The sequence below is a fragment of the Pavona decussata genome, unplaced genomic scaffold, assembly GCF_977016875.1.
Source record: "Pavona decussata unplaced genomic scaffold, jaPavDecu1.1 SCAFFOLD_368, whole genome shotgun sequence".
NCBI classification, from domain to species: Eukaryota; Metazoa; Cnidaria; class Anthozoa; order Scleractinia; family Agariciidae; genus Pavona; species Pavona decussata.
In genome coordinates this window covers 166,046-177,500 of record NW_028145744.1, presented here as the reverse complement: position 1 = coordinate 177,500, position 11,455 = coordinate 166,046, and positions in this window count along the sequence as shown.

The window sequence follows — 11,455 nt, the reverse complement described above, 5'->3', positions numbered from 1 at the left end:
ACGTTTTTGGGTTGCATTCTTACGATCAGGGGTTGTATTCATACGTTCAGGGGTTGTATCCTTACGTTTGGGGGCTGTATTCTTACGTTTGGGGGTTGTATATTTTACATTTGGGGGTTTTATCCTTAAATTTAAGGGTTGTATGCTCACGTTTGCGGGTTGTGTCCTTACGTTCGGGGGTTGTATCCTTAAGTTTGGGGGTTGTATCTTCCGTTTAAGGGTTGTATCCTTACGTTCAGGGGTTGTATCCTTAAGTTTGGGGGTTGTATCTTCCGTTTAAGGGTTGTATCCTTACGTTCAGGGGTTGTATCCTTAAGTTTGGGTGTTGTATCCTTGCGTTCGAGCGTTGTATCCTTACGTTTAGGGGTTGTATCCTTGTGTTTGGGGGTTTTGTCGTTACGTTTGAGGTTTGTATCTTCAAGGGCACCCAACGGATCGTTTCGGTAAATTATCTATTCGGAAGTGAAATGAACCTTCAGAGCTTTGAAGGCACTCCACATAAACTAAAATGGCGTTTCAAAGGATCTGAGAGAAATAAGTCGTTGGGTGCCCATGTATCTTTACGTTCGGGGGTTGTATCCTTAAGTTTGGGGGTTGTATCCTTATGTTCGGGGGTTGTATCCTTACGTTCAGGGTTGTATTCTTACGCTCGTGCTTTGTATCCTTACGTTTAGGGGTTGTATCCTTACGTTCGAGGGTTCTATGCTTACGTTTGGGGGTTGTATCCTTACGTTCAGGGGTTTTATCCTTACGTTCGGGGGTTGTATTTTTACGTTTGAAGGTTGTATTCTCATGTTCGGGGGTTGTATCTTTACGTTTGGGGGTTATATCCTTACGTTTAAGGGTTGTATTTGTTACTGTTAAGGTTACCTGGTACCTTTAGAGGTGTTTTCAGAGGTGTCTCGCGTCTAAGCGATGTAGCGCGTCCGGTTTAAACTGTAGATACCCGAATCCTTAAATTAAATTAAAGCTTACAGAGCTGGCTATCCAAATAAACCGACAATTTTGAAATAAAATGAATTGCCGAATATTTAGCGCTGTTTTCTCGAATAAATTTTTTTCACTTGGAGGAGCCACTTCAAAGAGCTGAAACTCAAAAGGAATTTGTTCGTTTGCCTTCAAATTTGAACAGTCGCTAGGTTAACATATAAACAACAAAAACGTGTCTGTGAATTTCTTCTTTCGAAATATTTTTTCTCCGAGAGCGATTTTTGTACGATTATTCGACATTTTTTCATCCTATTTCGAAAATGCTCTATAATTTTTCACTGCAATTGAATATGGCAAAACGCAGACACGTTTTAAGCGCTTTGGGTCCGGAAACTGAGGGGCAAATTAAATTAGCAAAAAACAAAATTCACTTTGACTTGTAACTTTAAAAAGGTGATTCGGACGCTCACATTTAGAGGTCGTGAAAAATTCGACAATTCATTTCATTTCACAATTCTTGCTATAGTTTGATAGCCAGCTCCATAAGCTTTAATTTGATATAGGGGTTTAGGTATCTACAGTTTAAACTGGACGCGCTACATCGCTTAAACGCGAGACACCTCTGAAGGTATCGTGTGACCTTAAGGGTTGTATCCTTACGTTCAGGGGTTGTATGTTTACGTTTGGGGGTTGTATCCTTAAGTTTGAGGGTTGTATCCTTACGTTCGGGGGTTGTATCTTTACATTTGGGAGTTGTATCCTTACGTACGGGGGATGTATCCTTACGTTCGAGAGTTGTAATCTTACATTTGGGAGTTGTATCCTTACGTTTGGGGGTTGAATCCTTAAGTTTATGGGTTGTATCGTTACGTTTCAGGGATGTATTCTTACCTTTGGGGGTTGTATCCTTACGTTTGGGAGTTGTATCCTTACGTTTGAGGGTTGTATCCTTACGTTCAGGGGTTTTATTTTCAGGGTTAGGGGTAGTATCCTTGCGTTTCGGGGTTGTATCTTTACGTTTGTAGGTTGTATCCTTACGTTTGATGGTTCTATTTTTTACGTTTGGGGGTTTTATCCATACGTTTGGGTGTTCTATCCTTACGTTCGGGGGTTGCATCCTTACGTTTGAGGGCTGTATTTCTTATGCTTTTGGGTTGTATCGTTACGAACGAAAGGATGCAGCCCCTGAACGTAAGTATACAATTCTTAAATGTACAGATACAACCCCCAAACGTAAGAAATACAACCCCCAAACGTAAGGATACAGCCTCCGAACATAAGTATATAACCCCCAAACGTATGGATACAACCCCCCAACATATGCATACATTACCCAAACGAAATGACAACCCCCAAACGTAACGATACAACTCCCGATTGTAATATAATAAAACCCCCAAAGATAAGAAAAAAAACCACCGAAAGTAAGTATACAACCTCCAAAGGTAAGGCTACAACACCCGAACGAAAGAATACAATCCACAAACGTAAGGATAAAACCCTCAAAACGTGAGAATACAACTCCCAACGTAAAGAAAAAAACCCAAAGGAGAGGATACAGCCACCAAACGTAAGGATACAACCCCCGAACCTAAGGATACAACTCCCAAACGTAAGGATACAAGCCCCAAATAAAAGGATACAACCCCGGATACAACTCCCAAACGTAAAGAAAAAAACCCCAAACCTAAGGACACAGCTCCCAAACGTAAGGATACAACCCCCAAATGTAAGCATACAAGCCCCAAACGTAAAGAGAGAACCCCCAAACATTAGGATTCAACGCCCAAACGTAATGATGAAATCCCCAAACCTAAGGATACAACCCCCAAACGTAAGGATACAACCCCCAACGTAAGAATACAACCCTCGAACGTAAGATAAGGATACAACCCCAAACGTAAGGATATAACCTCCAAACGTAAGGATACAACCCCCAAACGTAACCATACAACCCCCAAATGTCAGGATACAAGCCCCAAACGTAAGGATACAACCCCCAAACGCATAGATAGAACTCCCAAACGTAAAGATTTAACTCCCAAAAGTAGGGATACAATCCCCAAACGAAAGGATACAACCCCCAAACGTAAGGATATAACCCCCAAAGGTAAGAAATACAACTTCCGAACGTAAGGATTTAAAACACCCGAGCGGAAAAAAAAAACCCTTAACGTAAGGATACAACCCCGACGTAATGGAATTATAACCACCGAACGTAAGGATACAACCCCCAAACTTGAAAATACAGACCCCAACTGTAAAGATACAACTCCCGAACGTCAAGATACAACTCCCAAACGTAAGTATACTACCTCCAAACGTAAGGATACAACCCCTCCCCCCCAAACGTAAGAATACAATGCCCAAACGTAATGATACAACCCTAAAAGGTATGGATACAACGGCTGAACGTAAGGATACAACCCCCAAACGTAAGGATACAACCCCCAAACGTAGGGATACAACCCCCAAACGTAGGGATACAACCCCCAAACGTAGGGATACAACCCCAGAAGGTAAGGATAGAACCCCGAACGTAGAATACAACCCCCAAACGTGAGGATACAACCCCCAAACGTAAGGATACAACCCCCAAACGTAAAGATACAACCCCCAAACGTAAGGATACAACCCCCGAACGTAAGAATACAACCCCCAAACGTGAGGATACAACCCCCAAACGTAGGGATACAACACCAGAAGGTAAGGATAGAACCCCGAACGTAACAATAAAACCCCCAAACGTGAGGATACAACCCCCAAACGTAGGGATACAACCCCCAAACGTAGGGATACAACCCCAGAAGGTAAGGATAGAACCCCGAACGTAAGAATACAACCTTCGAACGTAAGGAAACATACCCCAAACGTAAAGATACAACCCCCGAACACAAGGATACAACCCCCAAAAGTAAGGATAAAACCCCCAAACGTAACGATACAATCCTCGGACCTAAGGAAACAACCCCCAAACGTAATGATACAACCCCTAAACGTAGGGATACAACCCCCGAACGTAAGGATACAACTCCCAAACGTAAAGATATAACCACCCAACGTAATTATTCAACCCCTAAAGGCAAGGATATATATCCCAAACGTAAGGATAAAACCCCGAACGTAAGGATACAACCTTTAAAAGTAAGGATACAACCCCCACACGTAAGGATACAACCCCCGAAGGTAAGGATACAACCCCCAAACGTAAGGATACAACCCCCGAACGTAAGAATACAACCCCCAAACGTGAGGATACAACCCCCAAACGTAGGGATACAACACCAGAAGGTAAGGATAGAACCCCGAACGTAACAATAAAACCCCCAAACGTGAGGATACAACCCCCAAACGTAGGGATACAACCCCCAAACGTAGGGATACAACCCCAGAAGGTAAGGATAGAACCCCGAACGTAAGAATACAACCTTCGAACGTAAGGAAACATACCCCAAACGTAAAGATACAACCCCCGAACACAAGGATACAACCCCCAAAAGTAAGGATACAACCCCCAAACGTAACGATACAATCCTCGAACCTAAGGAAACAACCCCCAAACGTAATGATACAACCCCTAAACGTAGGGATACAACCCCCGAACGTAAGGATACAACTCCCAAACGTAAAGATATAACCACCCAACGTAATTATTCAACCCCTAAAGGCAAGGATATATATCCCAAACGTAAGGATACAACCCCGAACGTAAGGATACAACCTTTAAAAGTAAGGATACAACCCCCATACGTAAGGATACAACCCCCGAAGGTAAGGATACAACCCCCAAACGTAAGGATACAACCCCAGAACGTAAGAAATACAACCCACTAACGTAATAACACAAATCCCCATAAGTAAGGATAAAACCTCCGAACGTAAGGATACAACCTCCAAACGTTAGGATAAAACCCCCGAACGAACGAAATACAACCCACTAACGTAAGGAGACAAACCGTAAAACGTAAGGATACAACCCCCAAACGTATGGATACAACCCCCAAACGTAAGGTTACAATCCTCGAACGTAAGGAAAAAACCCCCAAACGAAAGGACACAACCCCCGAACGTAAGAAATACAACCCACTAACGTAATAACACAAATCCCCATAAGTAAGGATACAACCTCCGAACGTAAGGATACAACCTCCAAACGTAAGGATACAACCCCCGAACTAAAGAAATACAACCCCCAAACGTAAGGATACAACCCCCAAACGTAGGGATACAACCCCCAAACGTAAGGATACGACTCCCAAACGTAAGGATATAACCACCCAACGTAATTTTTCAACCCCTGAAGACAAGGATATATATCCCAAATGTAAGGATACAACCCCCGAACGTAAGGATACAACCTTTAAACGTAAGGATACAACCCCCATACGTAAGGATACAACCCCGGAAGGTAAGGATACAACCCCCAAACGTAAGGATCCAACCTTTAAAGGTAAGGATACAACCCCCATACGTAAGGATAAAACCCCGGAAGGTAAGGATACAACCCCCAAACGTAAGGATCCAACCTTTAAAGGTAAGGATACAACCCCCATACGTAAGGATACAACCCCCGAACGTAAGGATACAACCCCCAAACGTAAGGATACAACCCCCGAACGTCAGAAATACAACCCACTAACGTAATAAAACAAATCCCCATAAGTAAGGATACAACCTCCGAACGTAAGGATACAACCTCCAAACGTAAGGATACAACCCCCGAACGAAAGAAATACAACCCACTAACGTAAGGATACAAACCCTAAAACGTAAGGATACAACCCCCAAACGTTTGGAAACAACCCGTAAACGTAAGGATACAACCTCCAAACGTAAGAATACAACCCCGAACGTAAGGATACAACCTTCGAACGTAAGGAAACAACCCCCAAACGTAAGGATACAACCCCCGAACAAAGATATACAACCCCCAAACGTAAGGATACAACCCCCAAACGTAGGGATACAACCCCCGAACTTAAGGATACAACCCCAAACGTAAGGATACAACCTTCGAACGTAAGGAAACAACCCCCAAACGTAAGGATACAACCTCCGAACACAAGGATACAACCCCCAAACGTAGGGATACAACCCCCGAACGTAAGGATACAACTCCCAAACGTAAAAATATAACCACCCAACGTAATTATTCAACCCCTGAAGGCAAGGATATATATCCCAATCGTAAGGACACAACCCCCGAACGTAAGGATACAACCTTTGAAGGAAAGGATACAACCCTCATACGTAAGGATACAACCCACGAACGTAAGGATACAACCTCCAAACGTAAGAATACAACCCCGCAACGAAAGAAATACAAGCCACTAACGTAAGGATACAAACCCCTAAAACTTAAGGATACAACCCCAAACGTAAGGATACAACCCCGGAAAAAAGGATACAACCCGTAAAAGTAAGGATACAACCCCCAAACGTAAGGATACAATCCTTAAACGTAAGGATACAACCCCCAAACGTAAGGATACAACCCCCAAACGTAGGGATACAACTCCTAAACGTAAAGATATAACCACCCAACGTAATTATTCAACCCTTGAAGGCAAGGATATAAATCCCAAACGTAATGATACAACCCCCGAACGTAAGGATACAACCACCGAACGTAAGGATACAACCCCCAAACGTAAGGATACAATCCTCGAATGTAAGGATACAACCCCCAAACGTAAGGATACAACTCCCAAACGTAAAAATAAAACCACCCAACGTAATTATTCAACCCTTGAAGGCAAGGATATAAATCCCAAACGTAAGGATACAACCCCCGAAACGTAAGGATACAACCTTTGAAGGTAAGGATAAAACCCCCATCGGTAAGGATACAACCCCCAAACGTAAGGATATAGCCCCCAAACGTAAGGATACAATCCTCGAACGTAAGGATACAACCCTCAAACGTGAAGATAAAACCCCCGAAGGTAAGGATAAGACCCCAAACGTAAGGATACAATATTCGAACGTAAGGAAACAACCCCAAAACGTAAGGACACAACCCCCGAACACAAGGAGATAACCCCCAAACGTAAGGATACAACCTCCAAACGTAGCGATACAACCCCAGAAGTTAAGGATAGAACCCCGAACGTAAGAATACAACCTTTGAACGCAAGGAAACATACCCCAAACGTAAGGATACAACCCCCGAACACAAGGATACAACCCCCAAAAGTAAGGATACAACCCCTAAACGTAACGATACAATCCTCGAACCTAAGGAAACAACCCCCAAACGTAATGATACAACCCCTAAACGTAGGGATACAACCCCCGAACGTAAGGATACAACTCCCAAACGTAAAGATATAACCACCCAACGTAATTATTCAACCCCTAAAGGCAAGGATATATATCCCAAACGTAAGGATACAACCCCCGAACGTAAGGATACAACCCCCAAACGTAAGGATACAACCCCCAAAGGTAGGGATACAACCCCCAAACGTAAGGATACAACTCCCAAACGTAAAGATATAACCACCCAACGTAATTATTTAACCCCTAAAGGCAAGGATATAAATCCCAAACGTAAGGATACAACCCCCAAACGTAAGGATACAACCTTTAAAGATAAGGATACAACCTCCATACGTAAGGATACAACCCCCGAACGTAAAGATACAACCCCCAAACGTAAGGATACAACCCCCGAACAAAGGTATACAACCCCCAAACGTAAGGATACAACCCTCTAACTTAAGGATACAACCACGAACGTAAAGATACAACCTTCGAAAATAAGGAAACAACACCCAAACGTAAAGATACAACCCCCGAACACAAAGATACAACCCCCAAACGTTTGGATACAATCCTCGAACGTAGGGATACAACCCCCGAACGTAAGGATACAACTCCCAAACGTAGGGATACAACCCCCGAACGTAATGATACAACTCCCAAACGTAAAGATATAACCACCCAACGTAATTATTCAACCCCTGAAGGCAAGGATATATATCCCAATCGTAAGGACACAACCCCAGAACGTAAGGATACAACCTTTGAAGGTAAGGATACAACCCTCATACGTAAGGATACAACCCCCGAACGTAAGGATACAACCTCCAAACGTAAGAATACAACCCCGGAACGAAAGAAATACAACCCACTAACGTAAGGATACAAACCCCTAAAACGTAAGGATACAACCCCCAAACGTATGGATACAACCTCCGAACGTAAGGATACAACTTCCAAAGGTAAGGATACAACCCCGAAAGAAAGGATAATACCTTCAAACGTAAGAAAACAACACCCAAACGTAAGGATACAACCCCCGAGCAAAGGGATACAACCCCAAAACGTAAAGATACAACACCGAAACGTAGGGATATAACCCCCGAAGGTAAGAATACAACCCCAAACGTAAGGATACAACCCCCGAACACAAGGATACAACCCCTAAAAGTAAGGATACAACCCCCAAACGTAAGGATACAATCCTTAAACGTAAGGATACAACCCCAAACGTAAGGATACAACCCCCAAACGTAGGGATACAACCCCCGAACGTAAGGATACAACTCCCAAACGTAAAGATATAACGACCCAACGTAGTTATTCAACCCTTGAAGGCAAGGACATAAATCCCAAACGTAAAGATACAACCCTCGAACGTAAGGATACAACCTTTGAAGGTAAGGATACAACCCCCATACGTAAGCATACAACCACCGAACGTAAGGATACAACACCCAAACGTAAGGATACAATCCTCGAACGTAAGGATACAACCCCCAAACGTAAGGATACAAGCCCCAAACGTAGGGATAGACCCCCGAACGTAAGGATACAACCTCCAAACGTAAGGATGCAACCCCGAACGAAAGGATACAACCTTCAAACGTAAGAAAACAACACCCAAACGTAAGGATACAGCTTCCGAGAAAAGGGATACAACCCCAAAACGTAAAGATACAACCCCGAAACATAGGGATAGAATCCCCGAAAATAAGGATACAACCCCAAACGTAAGGATACAACCCCCGAACACAAGGATACAACCCCTCAAAGTAAGGATACAACCCCCAAACGTAAGGATACAATCCTTAAACGTAGGGGTACAACCCTCGAACGTAAGGATACAACTCCCAAACGTAAAGATATAACCACCGAACGTAATTAAAAAACCCCTGAAGTCAAGGATATATATCCCAAACGTAAGGATACAACCCCCGAACGTAAGGATACAACCCTCGAAGGTAAGGATACAACCCCCATACGTAAGGATACAACCCCTAAACGTAAGGATGCAACCCCCAAACGTAAGGATACAACCCCCAAACATAGGGATACAACCCCCGAACGTAAGGATACAACCCCTAAACGTGAGGATACAATCCCCAAACATAGAGATTCAACCTCTGAACGTAAGGATACAAAGCTCAAACGTAAGGATACAACCTCCAAACATAGGGATACAACCCCCGAACGTAAGGATACAACCCCCAAACGTAAGGATACAACCCCCAGACGTAACAATAAAACGCCCAAATGTGAGGATACAACCCCCAAAAGTAAGGATACATCCCCCAAACGTAAAGATAGAACCCCCAAAGGTAAGGACACGACACCCGAATATTAGGATACAACCCCCAAACGTGAGAGTACAACCATTAAAACGCAAGGATTCAACCCCCAAACGTAACAATACAACCACCAAACGTAAGTATACAACCCTTAAATTTAACTATAAAACCATCAAACGTAACGATACAACCCCCAAACATTACGATAAAACTCACAGACGTAAGTAAACAACTCTTAAAACGTAAGGATACAATCCTCGAACGTAAGGATACAACCCCCAAACGTAAGGATACAACCCCCAAACGTAGGGATACAACCCCCAAAGGTAAGAATACAACCCCGAACGTAAGGATACAACCTTCGAATGTAAGGCAACAACCCCAAACGTAAGGATACAACCCCGAACACAAGGATACAACTCCTAAACCTAAGGATACAACCCCCAAACGTAGGGATACAACCCCCAAACGTAGGGATACAACCCCAGAAGGTAAGGATAGAACCCCGAACGTAAGAATACAACCTTCGAACGTAAGGAAACATACCCCAAACGTAAAGATACAACCCTCGAACACAAGGATACAACCCCCAAAAGTAAGGATACAACCCCCAAACGTAACGATACAATCCTCGAACCTAAGGAAACAACCCCCAAACGTAATGATACAACCCCTAAACGTAGGGATACAACCCCCGAACGTAAGGATACAACTCCCAAACGTAAAGATATAACCACCCAACGTAATTATTCAACCCCTAAAGGCAAGGATATATATCCCAAACGTAAGGATACAACCCCGAACGTAAGGATACAACCTTTAAAAGTAAGGATACAACCCCCATACGTAAGGATACAACCCCCGAAGGTAAGGATACAACCCCCAAACGTAAGGATACAACCCCAGAACGTAAGAAATACAACCCACTAACGTAATAACACAAATCCCCATAAGTAAGGATAAAACCTCCGAACGTAAGGATACAACCTCCAAACGTTAGGATAAAACCCCCGAACGAACGAAATACAACCCACTAACGTAAGGAGACAAACCGTAAAACGTAAGGATACAACCCCCAAACGTATGGATACAACCCCCAAACGTAAGGTTACAATCCTCGAACGTAAGGAAAAAACCCCCAAACGAAAGGACACAACCCCCGAACGTAAGAAATACAACCCACTAACGTAATAACACAAATCCCCATAAGTAAGGATACAACCTCCGAACGTAAGGATACAACCTCCAAACGTAAGGATACAACCCCCGAACTAAAGAAATACAACCCCCAAACGTAAGGATACAACCCCCAAACGTAGGGATACAACCCCCAAACGTAAGGATACGACTCCCAAACGTAAGGATATAACCACCCAACGTAATTTTTCAACCCCTGAAGACAAGGATATATATCCCAAATGTAAGGATACAACCCCCGAACGTAAGGATACAACCTTTAAACGTAAGGATACAACCCCCATACGTAAGGATACAACCCCGGAAGGTAAGGATACAACCCCCAAACGTAAGGATCCAACCTTTAAAGGTAAGGATACAACCCCCATACGTAAGGATAAAACCCCGGAAGGTAAGGATACAACCCCCAAACGTAAGGATCCAACCTTTAAAGGTAAGGATACAACCCCCATACGTAAGGATACAACCCCCGAACGTAAGGATACAACCCCCAAACGTAAGGATACAACCCCCGAACGTCAGAAATACAACCCACTAACGTAATAAAACAAATCCCCATAAGTAAGGATACAACCTCCGAACGTAAGGATACAACCTCCAAACGTAAGGATACAACCCCCGAACGAAAGAAATACAACCCACTAACGTAAGGATACAAACCCTAAAACGTAAGGATACAACCCCCAAACGTTTGGAAACAACCCGTAAACGTAAGGATACAACCTCCAAACGTAAGAATACAACCCCGAACGTAAGGATACAACCTTCGAACG